General features: G+C 45.3%; 1 long non-coding RNA gene across 1 annotated transcript in view; it reads left to right on the forward strand.

Moving 5' to 3' along the window:
* The first annotated feature begins 6,299 nt into the window (after positions 1-6,299).
* LOC116639392 overlaps positions 6,300-14,272 on the forward strand; it is a 253,644-nt gene continuing 245,671 nt past the window's right edge. The window contains exon 1 of the long non-coding RNA XR_004300836.1: positions 6,300-6,444. This is a non-coding gene — a long non-coding RNA (uncharacterized LOC116639392). The remainder of the gene's footprint in view (positions 6,445-14,272) is intronic.

Consider the following 14,272-nt stretch of genomic DNA (forward strand, 5'->3'; position numbering starts at 1 on the left):
GGACCACAGAGGCACATGCCTCCTTGTGTCAGCTTACCAGCCTTGGGCGTCTCTTTGTGCATTGCCTTTAATTGATTGGACGCTGGGCCCAATAATGACTAGGTAGCAATGACAAGACAAGGGAGGTACAAGGCAGGACCCCAGAGAGAATTTTGAATCCATGACAAACTGGACCCACCTCCGTGAGTCTTAGAATATCCTCACTGTAGCAAGTATCCTTTGCATTAAGAGTTCTAAATCACCTCTCATTTAAAACATGGCAGGTAGTTGAGATCATTAAGAGTAAAAATGAACTTCCTCGGTCCAGAAGGGATGGCTTTGGCCAAATACTAAGATTTGGACTTATGTCCTTAATATCCAGATGATGAACAGATAGAGAACGAATTACTTTTTGAACTCAAGTCATTCATATGATCAATGCTATTAGTAATTGCTAACATTTATTGAGTGATATGCTGGGCTCTGGGCTATGTTCTTTATATGTCTGACCTCACTGCATCCTCGCAGCCACCCAGTTAGAGAGGCATTCTGCAATCTCCAATTCATAGGCGTGGGGATGAGACTTAGGTTAAGGAACTCGCTCAGGTCCTGAGAACAGCAGGGGCAGAACTGGGATTGGAAGCCAGGTATGACTCTAGGAACTTGGGAAGCAGTTCTCTAGGATGGCTGCCATGATCGTGTATGTCCTCTGAAATGGTTTGCGTCTCAGTGGGCCATGGAGTAACTGGGTTGTTATTGTCAGATCTGGGTCCCGGGTTTTAGAAAATGCTAGTGTGAGAAGACTGTCGAACTTCTGATGTTGCATGTGACAGGTGCCAAGTGACCGTGTGTGCCGGGAAGTCTCTGTGTGTGCTGAGTTGGTGTGGCCCCTGTGAACCATGCCATCCTCTAGCACTCAAGTGTGAAACTTCCCAGAAGCAGTCCGTCTTCCGCAGGATGGGAGGCTCTGCAGCAACAGTGTCCTGGGAGTAGGGTGACCGAGATGCTTATTTTGGGTTCCACCCTTTGCTGGCTGTTTGACTTCAGGCAAGGGACTTAGTCACCAGGGAACCTACTTTTCTCATCTGTAAAATGAGAATAATGAGGCTTGACTCCTGCCTTCCTTGAAGGGAGGGCAGGAAGCTTCCTGAGATCACCTCATCAGAGCCTTTTGATCTGCTTGAAAGAATCCTCCTTAATTGCCCAGCCAGGTACTCGAGCAGCTGGGCGAAAGTTTTATGACCCAAGATTCCCACAGCCCATCATCCACACGCTCCCAGAAGCTCTCTGAGGTTTGCAATGATAGATTCGGCTGGCAAACGTTCTGCCAGGCCATCAGCAGAGATTTCTCAGAGACTGACTCATATAATAGACGGTTTCCCAGGGGTGTCCTTACCAATGCTTCCACTTATTTGTATCGTATTTCTTAAGAGTTCCTATGTGCACATGGCAATTTCTCACCCTCCCTGCCTTGTCCACACAGTCACCTTTGGCATCACCGAGAGCGCTGCAAACCCCCAAGGGCAGCTCTTGGCTACTTCAGCTACAGAGCCTGGATGTGCGCTCGGCCCTCTGGGTCCTGCCCACACCCCTAACTCAAAACCCGGCCCTCAGTTTCCTTTCTTGTTTCATTTCTCATTTCCTCCCTGGTTGGTTCATTTATCCAGTTAACCATTCCATTTTATTTGCTACTTGCCTGCTGTACCTCTGGGTTATGGTACACTCTGGGGAACCCACTAAGGCCCCTGTTCCCATGGAGCTCACAGCCTCATGGCAGATATAGACACACACACACTGGTGAGTGCCATGCAGTTTGATAAGCATCGTAACATGGGAAATGGAGGGTCTACAAGAACCTCTTCGAGGGGAGCCTAATTCCACGTGGGGTAAGGGTACCATGTCTAGCAGTCAAGGATGATTAAGGGTGGCCGCTGGGAGCGGACATATGTCTCATCACGAATGACTTAGGTGTGAAAGAGGGTGTGGGGAGTTTGGGAGACTGACACCACCAGGGCGATTCATAGCTTGGCAAGAAGCCCAGTACCTGAAGGTTCTGATGAGCCTTGTCCAGAAGCCTAGACCTTACTCTGGAAGGAAAGGAACGAGCAGCAGGGAGGTGATGTGGTCATAACCCTCAGCAGCCTGTCAGGTGTTCTCAGACTTCTGGGCCTTCACCAAACCTTGTCTTTCTTCCTGATGCCCCTCCCTTCCCCAACCCATTCTCCTCCTGCTACGGTCATACTCATCTTTCATGGTCCCTTCCAAATGCCATCTGTTCTTCGAAGACTTCCTGGGTCCTGGGCTCAGAATTGTTCCTTCCTTTGGCACCTAGAGTCCATGACTTGTACATTGCCATTGTTCACATTCTACCTGGTATTTTATGTTAGTTGCCACTGCTTTCCCCTCACTGGACCGAAAGCTCCTTAAAGGTGCGTTTACCCTGGAATATTTAACTCTGCATTTCCCACGGCACTTACAGTGCTTTGAGCCAAGCCTCTCCCAAGCTCTAGTTCCACTGTTTATTAGCAAAGTGATCTTGGATAAGTCACTTTATCTCTGAGACCGGGAGCTGTTTCATCTATAAGATGGGGTAATGATTTTTATTGCATAGGATAATGGTGAGGATTAAGTAAAGTACCTAGTTAGCACTCAATAAACATTAGTTGCCTTCCTCCCTCCTCTGGTCTCTGGTTCAGAAAGATTGTTGCAACATTGTGGGAGAGCATCACGGAGGGAGGAGTGCGGCACTTTTCCCATGGGTCCAGAGGAAGTACTGGGTGCACGTGGGAGATCCCATCTGCGCTGGCTTGCTGCGCGCGCAGGTGGAGAGGCAGGATATCAGCATTTTTGCCTGGAGCCTTGGGTATCAATGGTAGTTACGGCCACCTGTTCTTATCCGAGCATTTTTGACAACTTCCATGGAGTACTCGTCCTTAATGTAAACAAAAAGAAAGTGCTACAGATGATCTGCAAAAATAAACTCAATAGTATGGGTCTCCTTGTCTAGGATCATGCCCTAAACCAAGGTGTGCTTGTAGGGGGAGGAGAAACAGCGATCTGCCAATGAGTCTTTTCCTTTCCGACCTGGTCACTGCTCAGTCTGTGTACAGAATCTGTAGTATGAGATTATAAGGGTCATTGTCATGGCTGTGGTCATCCTGGTCATCACCATCAGCACCAGCCTCCTCCTCCCCCTCATCTATCGTCGCTGTCTTTTGGGCACATCCCCACCTCCTCACCTCCCATGCCATTCTATATAGACCCTGCCTGCGTGCATAGCCTTGCAGGTCACTGGCTGCTTTTATCCATACTTGATTCTTCCAGCAACCCCGTGAGGCAGGTAGAGCGACTGCCATCATGTTAGTGGGCAAGGAATTGGGGTGCAGAGAACTTGGGTAACTTGCTCAAGTCACAGCCCAGGCTGGGAGTAGAGGGGGCATGGGCAGGGCTGGGGCTGAGACTCAGGTGGTTTGAAGCCTGCAGAGGGCCGTTTGACAGAGAGGACAGCCTTGTTTCTTGGCAGAATATCACCATGAAGTCTGAGGAATTTTTATAGCACTGGAGGAAGTCAATCCCTTTTTCTACTTCTTTTTGGTTCTTGGAATACCTACTGTGTGCCTGGGCACGTAAATGTTGGTTGCAAGAAGAGTAATCATGAGATTGCTTTATGGGGCTGGTGTGATTTCTGGAATATTCCACAGATGCTCGCCCTTTGTTTGCCTTGGCATACAGATGTGGAAAATTGCAGGAACATATATATTTGTCCTCTGTGGAAGTGCTAGGGACAGAACTGTTCTGTCTCTACTCTTGTTTCCATGCAAAGGGCAGAAATGTCAAGGTACTGGGGATACTGGGAAGGACTGGTGTTCATTGGGTCACATTTGTCTATTGAGCAGGGTTAACATTCTAAGTCTTCATGTTGCTTGCTTTCTTCTGGACCCACCTTGATTCTGACTTGGTTCCTTGCACTTTTACTTTTTCATGCTTTAAACTGCCCTCTCCCTGCAGGTATTTGGGAAAAATTTTTGGCCAAAGAACAGAGGTGTTTTTCCTTTTTGTGCCAGTCTCTTAATGAATTAAAAAAGCTAGCCAGGCTGGGTGTGAAAAGTTTAGAATTCCAAGAGACATATATCAGCGAACAGATTTTTCAACAAGACCCCTTCCATTCTCTACTCAGGATATTGGGGTGCAATCGGGCAATACCTGCGTTGCATTCTCTGCTCTCTGCTTTGGAGATTTCTTTACTGGGATTGTTTCAAATAATTCTGGACAGTGAAGACCACCCCCTCCCTGCTTCCCCACTCTCACCCACCTCCACCTTAGGAGGGGAGATGAAGAGGCTCCTTCATGGTCAAGGATCTAAGGCATAATTTGGTCACTGTTTGCCTAGGGTCAAGGTGACCTGCCTTTCTCTTTATACTTTATACTCCTCTTTATACTTGAGACTTTATACTTTGACAACAATGGCATTCAATTGCTATTTCTTCTTTCACACTGGGGGCCCTGGGAGCCGGGTTTCCTCTAAACTCTAATGGGTTTATTACAGAGCAGCAGGCATGGGGAAAATAGAATCTCATGATTTACAGGAAGATATAGAGACTTTGAAGAACACCTCGTCTTTCATTCCCTTCTCTTTATTGTAATATCCACAAATTATCTCTTGGGAAAGGAGGAGCCCCAGGCTTGAGGTACTGTGTTCTCCTAGATAGAGTTTGTCAAATCCATATTTTTCTCAAGAAAAGGGTGGGAAGGGCGCCTGGGTGGCTCAGTTGGTTGAGCGACTGCCTTTGGCTCAGGTCATGATCCTGGAGTCCTGGGATCGAGTCCCGCATCGGGCTCCCTGCTCAGCGGGGAGTCTGCTTCTCCCTCTGACCCTCCTCCCTCTCATGCTCTCTGTCTCTCATTGTCTCTCTCGCAAATAAATAAAATCTTAAAAAAAAAAAATTAAAAAAAAAAAGAAAGAAAAGGGTGGGAAGTCACATGGCAGGTGGCCATGGTGCTTGGCCTTCAAGGCCTGAACTTCTAAGTCTGGGTGCCTGTGGGGAGCCCCATCAACATGAACATTTTGATCTGGGAGTGCTGTGTGGATGGAGTCACTTTGGTGGGAGGTAGGAGGTGCTGGGGCTGCGTGTTCAAGCCCATCTGCAGATCATAGTCACCCTGACCACTTGAACCAGAATCCCTGGAGGTAGCCCAGGCATTGAGATTTTTTAAAAAAGCTTCCCATATCCAAAGTATGGATATGATTGCACATCCAATCCAAAATATGGATATGATTGCACATCCACATTCTAATATGAATCACTGCTCTGAGGCAGTCTCCCGTACTAAAGATTGTTACAAAACATTTAAATGAAGTGAATATTTTTTGTCCCTACAGTTCCTTCTATCTATTATCTGGTAGGAATAGGAACCTAGTGGGAGAAGTACCTAGTACCTACCAGAAGTACCTGGTACCTTGTGGGAGAAGTATCTAGTACCTAGCAGAAGTCCCTAGTACCTTGTGGGAGAAGTACCTGGCATACTGAAGGAGAAGAAGGGGTGAGCAATGCACTCCGAGCTCCAACACCTCCCAAGAGCCTGGAGTTGGTAGAGCTTCACCATGTAATCCTCACACCAAGTCTTCAAAGAAGGCGCCACCATTCCAATGGAATTCAGATGAAGTTTAGGGACACGCCTGAGGTTCACATGGTAGCTAAAGGTCGAACCAGGATTTGAATTCAGGCTTGCTTGGCCCCCAAGTCCAATTTCTTTGCTCCCTACCTGGATAGCACCCAACAGGTTGGGTCCTTCACTCCCCCTACAGCCCTTATGGTGGCAGTTAGGAGCCCTCCCTTCTCTGAGGCCCTGGACAACAGGATCTGTTATAACTGCCCTCTCCAGATTGCCTTGGGAACCCCAGGGGCCAAGAGTGCTTTCCTTCTAATTCAAAGGACTGCCAGTATTCCCCTAATTCCTCAAAGAACCCCCAGGTGCCCCGCACAGAAGCAGCATAATATTTTTAAAAAAAAATCTGTATCCTGATTTTTGGCTTGGAAAGAACAGTCCCCATAACCACAGCTCCCCCTGAACTGAAATTTCTCAGAATCCCTCCAAGAATGTGGGACTGTGATCTGCAAGAGACACAGAACTGCAGATATTTGCCATGCTTTCTGACGGTTCCCCCCCGGGTTGTCCTGTTCTCCTCGGCTGGGTGACCGCGTCCAGGGGCATGGCAGCCTAAGGAGGAAATGTAACAGGGCTTCTTGGTCCCCATGAAAAGCCAGTTATACAGAAATTGCACAAGAAGGTGGGCTCAGCACAAGCGTGGTGACGTACACTCCAGGATTTCGAGTCACGGGAAACGCCGTCTGTGTCAGCAGCATGAGCGGACCTCCCTCTCCCCACGCGCACCTGATGTGACCGAGCGCGTACTTCCGCAGGTGGTCCTGTGCTGCTGGAAGTTCGTTCCATCTGGGAATCACGGTCAGTCCTGGGTGTGGGCTTAGAGAAGGCGGTGCGTAGACTGGAAGGTGTTCGAGGATGGCAGCCGGCTCGGTAGAGGGATTTGAAATGGTGTATGACAGCGGAAGGAAACAGAACTAGGGCAGTTTGCATAACTCGGAGTGGACTCGGGAGAGAGCAGCCGGGGCCTTCTCACGCCCCCCCGGGGCTGCTTACCGTGTGTCAGGCGAGGCCAGGCCGTGCTGAGTCCCTAAAGAAGCCACGCAGGTTGCGGTGGCTTAATAGTTTACCTCTCGCTCTGCTAACGTGCCCTGCAAATTGCGAGTTCTCTTTCATTTTGCGGTACCACCATCTGGGACATGGAGCCTTGGTGACAGCTGCTATAAGGGCAGAGAGATAGGGAGGAGGGTATCAGCTTCAAGTTCCCTCAGTCTGGATGTGACAAAGCCATATGACAGTGAAGCCAAAAACATTTACTATCTGGCACTTTGGAGACAAAGTTGGCCAGTCCGACATAGAAAAGCAGGCGGCTTCTGAAATCTTTCCTTTTCTTTATTTAACGTGATTTCTGTAACACCATATGGCACACACTGTTTTTAAGTGTTTTATGAATATAAACTCCTTGATTTCTTATAATAACTCCATGAGGTGGATATTATTATCCCCATTTTTCAGATCAGCAGATTGATGCCTAGAGACGTTAAATGAGTTGTCCAAAGTCCCATAATTAGTGTGTGGTCCACCCAGGATTCAAAACCAGGCATGGGGGTTCCAGAATCCTTGCTCAAACCCCTGCCCTCTACATTCCGCGAAAGCTTGCTACGAAAACACAGGCCTGAGGTGCTCAGCGGGTGGTGAGAGGTTGGAATGCATAGAGATCATCAGCTCATCGGGAAGCAGAGCTGGGAAAGGCTGGGAGAGCCCTGGAACCAATGCCCTCCTTTATCAGAGGACATGGTAGGGAAGGGAGGTGTTCAAACTTTCCCAGCAAGCTCTGCTTGTCCTAGGAGGTTAAAGGCTAGTTTGGCCAATCTCCTTTCACCTATCACCTGCCAACAATTTTAGAGTGGGGAGCGGAAGTTTTAAAATAAATCCCAGGCATCCTGTTATTGTACACACAAATACCTCAGTGTCCAAATTCATTTTGGTGGAGGCTTTGGGAGAGAAAGTGAGGCGTAGATCAGTCCTCTGGGCAGAGCTGGCCCCTGTAATGGGGAGGGCACTGCTGTTTTCCACGACTGTCAAAGGAAGGTTTGCACACACGCATTCCTCCCCTGGCCCTTGATTCCCTCCCCTGTGAGTAATGCCAATGCCTGCCAGACTCAGGGCTCCTGGTGGAAAAAAAACACTGCGGGGGGGGGGGGGGGGGTAGGGAACGCTGTCTGCAACCAGGACGAGAAAAAAAGTATCTTGAGTGGATCCCTTATTTACAACCGTCCTCCTTTTCCGAAAGCAGCCTCCTGCCCGTGTGGGGCCTCTGAGCCCTGCTAGGTGGGTTTCCATGTCAGCTGAGTCACGAGTGTCCTTCCTATTATCTTAGTTAGCCGAGTTTGTCATTTTCCAGCAGTGCGACTCACCCCTTGAAAGGGAAACAGAGAGCCTGGAGAGAGGAGCCTCTCATCAAACCCTCACAGCCCCTCCTTTGGAGGTGAAATCTTTCCCTTTGAACTCCCATCTGAGCACCCGAAAGAGGAGGCATGGCAGGTTGGGGGGCGTTTGGCCTCTTGGAAGGGCCCCTGGGCAGATGGTGCCAGACTCTGGGTGGGAGCTAGGCAGCCTCGCGGAATTTTGGGAACTCTGCTCCCACTCTCTGACCAGCCCGAGAGGTCTTCCCAGAGGGTGTGTCCTTCTCCATTGCACTGGACTGGGTCCTTCAACAGCCCAGGACAGAAAGCTCTCTACCCAGCTCCCAAAGAGGCCCCTTCCTCTGGAGCAGCCAAGGTGGGAAACAGGAGGAGGACCCTTCCTCGGGCCATGAGCACACCCTCACTTTGCCCGCCCCAGGCTTGATAATAACAGCCACCCCTATACACGGTTGGCCCCCTGTGTCCAGCAGGGGTGCTGCGCTTGGTCCCTCCATGAACATACCAGTTTGGAATGGAGCCAGAGAATCTATCTATGTCGTCTCTGGGCCAGGACAGACCCTGGACCTCCCACTTCCTCTGTAGCCCTCCACCTCCCTGTCACCCTTTCCTTAGGTACATTTTCATATTGATTTTTAATTTAACAAATGCTCATATAGCACGAACCTGCCAGGCACTATTTAAATACTTTATAACTATTAGCTTATTCTAACCTTCATACTGACCCTTGGAGGCAAGTAGCATGATCCTCGTTTTACAAGTAAGGATACTCAGGCACAGAGAGGTAATTGCCCAAAGTCTACAGTTAATATCATAGAGGCGAGAGTCTACTAGCCTAGGTACAGAGTCTGGGTCAGACTCGCTAGGCTATGTCATCTCATTTAAGTCCTACAACCGCCCGGCAAGGTAGGGATTATTCCCATTTACTCAGGATGCTGAGACTCAGAGAAGTTAATTTTGCTCAAGGTCGCACAGATATAAGTGATAGGGCGGCAGGTGGAATTCGCTTTTGTCTGACTCCAAGGTGACACAGATTGCGCTAACTGCTCCAACCCTGGAGGAAGAATGTTCTCCCTTGATGGGTGTGTGTAGCACGGGTGTGTTCCTTAAATCTCCTGTAGCCAGTCGGGAACCCCCCGCCCCACGGCCCCGCGCATTACCTGAATCCTTTCTCTTCCACTTTCTTCCTTTATCGCTACCTGTCACAGTGTTTGGACCCTCTAGTTGAATGTTGAATGACAGTGCTGATACTCAAGGGCATATTGTATTGTCTTTGACTATAATGGGAGTGCTGCTAATGTTTTCTTCTTTCTTTCCCAAGGACAGTGGTTTATTGTGGCTCTTTGGATGTCCAGGCAGAACCCTGCATCGGGAGGAAGATGGTAGAGCTGATTATGGCTCTGCCTCTTGCTTCCGAGAGAACTTGGACAAGTTATGGAACTTCTCTGATCTTCAGCGTTGACATGTAGAGTTGGGCAAGATTTGGGGTTGGCTGATCAAATTTTTTAATTTGTTTTTTTTTAAGCTGCAGAATATTTTAGTTATAAGAAATCTTAAAAGTACCTCCAAATACAAAATAGGTACCATACTTATTAATGTATCATGGGGGCCATGGAAGGCTATGCAGAACTTAAGTTTGGAAATCACTGGATTAGGTAATAACAAGCTGCATGACTATGTGAAGCCAAGAAGTTCAGTATATTAGTTTCTGAGGTAAAATATTACCACACATTTGGTGGCTTAAAACAACAGAAATGCATTCTCTTACAGTTTTGGAGACCAGAAGTTCAAAATCAAAGTGTCGGCCAAGTCATACTCACTCCAAAGACCGTAGGGGAGAATCTCTCCTTGCCTCTTCCTGAACTTTTGGTGGCTCTGGTAGTTCTTGGCTTGTGGTTGTTTCACTCCAATCTCTGCTTCTGACCTTCTGCTTCACATGAGCTTCACATGACCTCTGTGTTCTGAATCTTCTCTTTTGTCTCTTACAAGGACACTGGTCATTGGATTTAGGGTCCAGGATCCTTGGATAGTCCAGGATCTTCTCAACTCAAGATCCTTAACTTACATGTGCAAAGACCCTTTTCCCAATAAGATCATAGTCATAGGTTCTAGGGATTTGGATATGGATGTATCTTTTGTGGCCACCATTCAATCCACTACAATCAATAATAATTTTACGTGTCTTCTATGTGCCTGGCACCGTGCTAAGCATGCCAGACCACAGAGATAATTAAGACAAAAATGTTACTCCCTGGAAGCCTCTAGGCTCATTTGAGAATCTCTATTTAATTTCAGGTCTCAGCATTGAGGCTTGCCTGCCTGCCTTCTTCCCTCCCTCCCTCTCTTCCTTTTAAAACCAGGTTTATGGAGATATAATTTACATACAGTAACCTTCACCATGTTTAGGTATACAGTTGATGAAGCAGGCTTAGAGAGGTAAAGTGATTTGCTCCAGGGTACACAGAGAAGAAGTGGCAGAGGCTGAGATTTGAACCTATGTGCCCTATGACCAGGTCCTGCTTACAAACCCGTCAGTCTACCTGGCCTCCCCTCTTCCTCTGGGGGCCTCCAGCTCCTCACCTGGCAGACGAAGAGGTTGGCAAGATGCTTTCTGGAAGATCTTAGAGCTCTGACATTGGAAACTGCCATGGTGAAGTGCAGAGAAGCACTCTTTATTCCAAGGAACCCTTCAGTGCGAGGAGAAGCTTCCCGAAATGGAAACTGGTATGACTCCTATAAGCAGTTAGCTGATTTGTGTCTGTGTGCCCGTTAAATGGATTTACAGCTCATGATACCTCATTTCAATTTAACTAATCCTCACCGAATGGACAAGTGATTTTAAATGATTCCCTGAAGGAACTGCAAGCTGAAGATCATATTAATGAGGCAAACCCAAGGGAACGGCAGGAAAATGGCTGGGAGGCTAGTTCGTGGCAAGTCCTAGTGCTCGCTGCTCTTCAGCGAATGCCTGGATAAAAATAATGGCAGGCGAATCACATCAGTCACAGAATTGGTCAAAAGACTTAAAAAAGTATTAAGAAAACTCTTTGAAATATGGTCTTTTCATCCACTGCGGTTAATGATGAGTCTCTCCTTGTGTCTTGACATAACTGAAGAGGTTGTGAAGCCATTGCAATTAGCAAGACATTAAGAATTTTTTTCCAACTGGTTCAAGTCATGATATACTCAATCCAGCCCTTTACACATTTTGGTGAAATTTGATAATTTTGAATTTGTTACTTAAGAGTGAAAGTGAGAAGCTGTAATCCCTTGGTCAGAAGCTTGCTCCTCTTGCTACTGTGATAATGGCTAAAGAAATATCTGAACATGACCCAGTGGCACATTCAAAGGGACTCCTTGGTCATTAAATATTGTCGGAAGATGCACAGCATCTGTGGCTGAAAAGTTGAAGGAACATTAAACAAATAATTCAGTGTAAGAGATTTGCTTTGCAATTGATGGAAAGTACAGATATTTCCTACACATTTCAGCTTATGCTGTTTCTAGATTTTTCATTTCAATAATGAAATACATTGAAGGGCCCTTTCTTGTGAGCTCTCAAAGGAAAGATGTACCAGAAAAAATTACATTCTCAACAATAGATGAGTTTCTTAACAAAAGCAATGTTTTGGGTATTTATGTTGACTGGAGTGAAAAAAAAAATAGACAAATTTCATGAACTTGCACCTTATGTGAAATTTATCTGCTACATTGTCCATAGCAAGCTATTTAAGCCAGGAAGTTAAAGCCACAAAAGCACAGAACATAGTAGGATCTCACCGATGTGGATCATTATACAGAGGCAAGAAGTTTAAAACATAGCAGAATCTTTATAATACTTGGTAATGAGATAGGGAGTACTCCTGGAAATACTTTATTTAAACAGGGATTCCCTTATTGTCTTCTGGCCAACTATTTGAAATAATGAGTGAGTAAAATCAAGGGTTCAAATTATTCTATCTTTTCCAGGTTGACAAGTGGCTGTCAGGAATAAGCTACAGCAGATACATTGGGGAAAAAAACACAAACCTGCACTCAAGTTGTCCCCTAAGGGTAAATGTCACAACTTAATAACGAGACAGTAAGTGCCTTTCAAAGAAACTGGTAAACCACAATGAGATACCATCATACATGCACCAAAATGGCTAAAATGAAAAAAGACAGACAATACCAAGAGGAGGCGAGAATGAAGAGCACCCAGAATTCCCACGTGGTGGGAGTGTAAATTTATGGAACCAGTCAGGCAGCTGTTTGACAATATCTAAAAAGCAGAACATAAGCAAACCCAGTGACCCAGCAATTCCACTCTAGGGATATACCAAATGCAGACATGTTGTCCAAAAGACAGGCATTGAAATGCACATAGCAACACTGTTGCTAATATTTGCTGGAATTTATTCAAATGCCCATCAAAAGCAAAAGGGATAAACTCACTGTTGTGTATTCACACTAGACAATACTCTATGCAATGAGAATAAACGATCCATGACAACTTCAGTGATATGGATGAATCTCACAAATCAAATTTTGAGCAAAATGAGCCAGACACACAAAAAGGTGCCCCCTGTATGATTCCACTTACATGAAGTTTAAAAAAAAAAAAAATGAACAGGCCAAAAAGCTAGGATAATTGTTACCTTTGGGAGGATGGAAATAACTGGAAAAGGCACAAAGGGGCTTTTGATAATGTGGCTGAAGATAATGTTCTGCTTCGTGTTCTGTGTCTTTAATTGGGTGTGCTCAGTTAAATAAAATACACTGATCTATACACTTGTGATATGTACATTTTCCTGTATGCATATTACTCTTGAATACAAAGAAAAAAAAAATGACACCTTTCCCCTGAAGCCGTGTTTGAGCACTGGTGATTTGAAACATTTCCAGTGTTAACATTGTTAAAAATGATGTATATAACGGAGATCTCTATTCCTGGAAAGACTGAAACAGAATATTCTAGACTGTTTTAAGTTTCCAAATGTTTTTGATGTTGAACGAGTTTTATTTATTTATTTTTTAATTCCAATAAATTGTGGGGAAAATGGATTGTTATCAGGGAGCTTGGAAATTTACTAGCCAAATTTCACCGAGAATCTTTGCATAATTGGTAGATAGAATTGAAAAATGAGCATTATGACTGAGTAAGGTAACAATGCCTCATTTCTTTCATTTGAATTTATGCATCTTTGAGAGGCATCTTTTCTAGCAACAACAGGCACTAAAAGCAAGTGTCAGAACAAACCGAATTAGGACCAAACTGTTAATCACTACATCATACAGATTAATCCAAGGTTGAAAAAACTTAGAAAAGCCTATTTGAAATCACATTGGTCTCACTAAAAGCATTTTTATTATATGAATAATTTTTTGAAAGCAAAAAATAGAATAAAAATTACTAAAAATTGTTTAATTCATCTTGATTTCAACCTTTTAAATAGCTATTTTATGTATATTTTATAATACAGATAGTATATTAGAATAATAGTATGTATATATAAATTAAAAATATATGCACATACACTGAATGTCCATGCTTGAAATTTCGTTGTTGATAGGGCACTCTATCAAAAAAAGCTCAGAGACTGCTAGTCTACACCAGCATTTAGCCTTTAGAAATAGGTTAGTTTCGTTGATGTAGGTCAGGAACCACAGAGATGAAGCTTTGAATCCTAACTGTGCCACTTACTAAATGTGTGATTTTGAGCAATTAGTCAATGTATCCGGATCTGGGTGTTCTTGTTAGCAGAATGGAAAGTTAGTACCTGTCTGGAAAAGTTTGTCACAGTAATTAAATGAGCCAGTATACGTAAATTTCTTAGTACCTTGATTAGCTTCCGAACGTTTAATCAATAGTCACTACTCCTGTCATATAGTCATTTACTAGTGTTTTGCAAACTTGCCTCATGATAAGGATCTCCTGGGTGCTTAGGAAAATGTTTCGGTCTCACCTCAGATTTTCTGTATTAGAATATTCATGGGTAGAATCTTGGAAGTTGTATCTTTAGAAGGTCACTCTTAGGACCAAGCAAGTTTGAGAAAGACTGATTTACAAGATGCTGAAGCTCTCTTCCCTCTAATGATCAGCTCCATGCATGAGTCTTACCTCCTAAGAGCCAGGAACTCCCATAGGACCATCTCTGTCCTGCACAGTGTCTAGCAGGGAACTCTATAAGCCACTGGGGGGAGGAGGCCAAGGTGAAAGCTCCATGTCTGGGATGATAAGCAAAAAATGTGTCCTAGTTGGTGGAGCATAGCAATGGAGAGACTGG

This window comes from Phoca vitulina, unplaced genomic scaffold (assembly GCF_004348235.1).
Source record: "Phoca vitulina isolate PV1807 unplaced genomic scaffold, GSC_HSeal_1.0 scaffold18, whole genome shotgun sequence".
Lineage (NCBI taxonomy): Eukaryota > Metazoa > Chordata > Mammalia > Carnivora > Phocidae > Phoca > Phoca vitulina.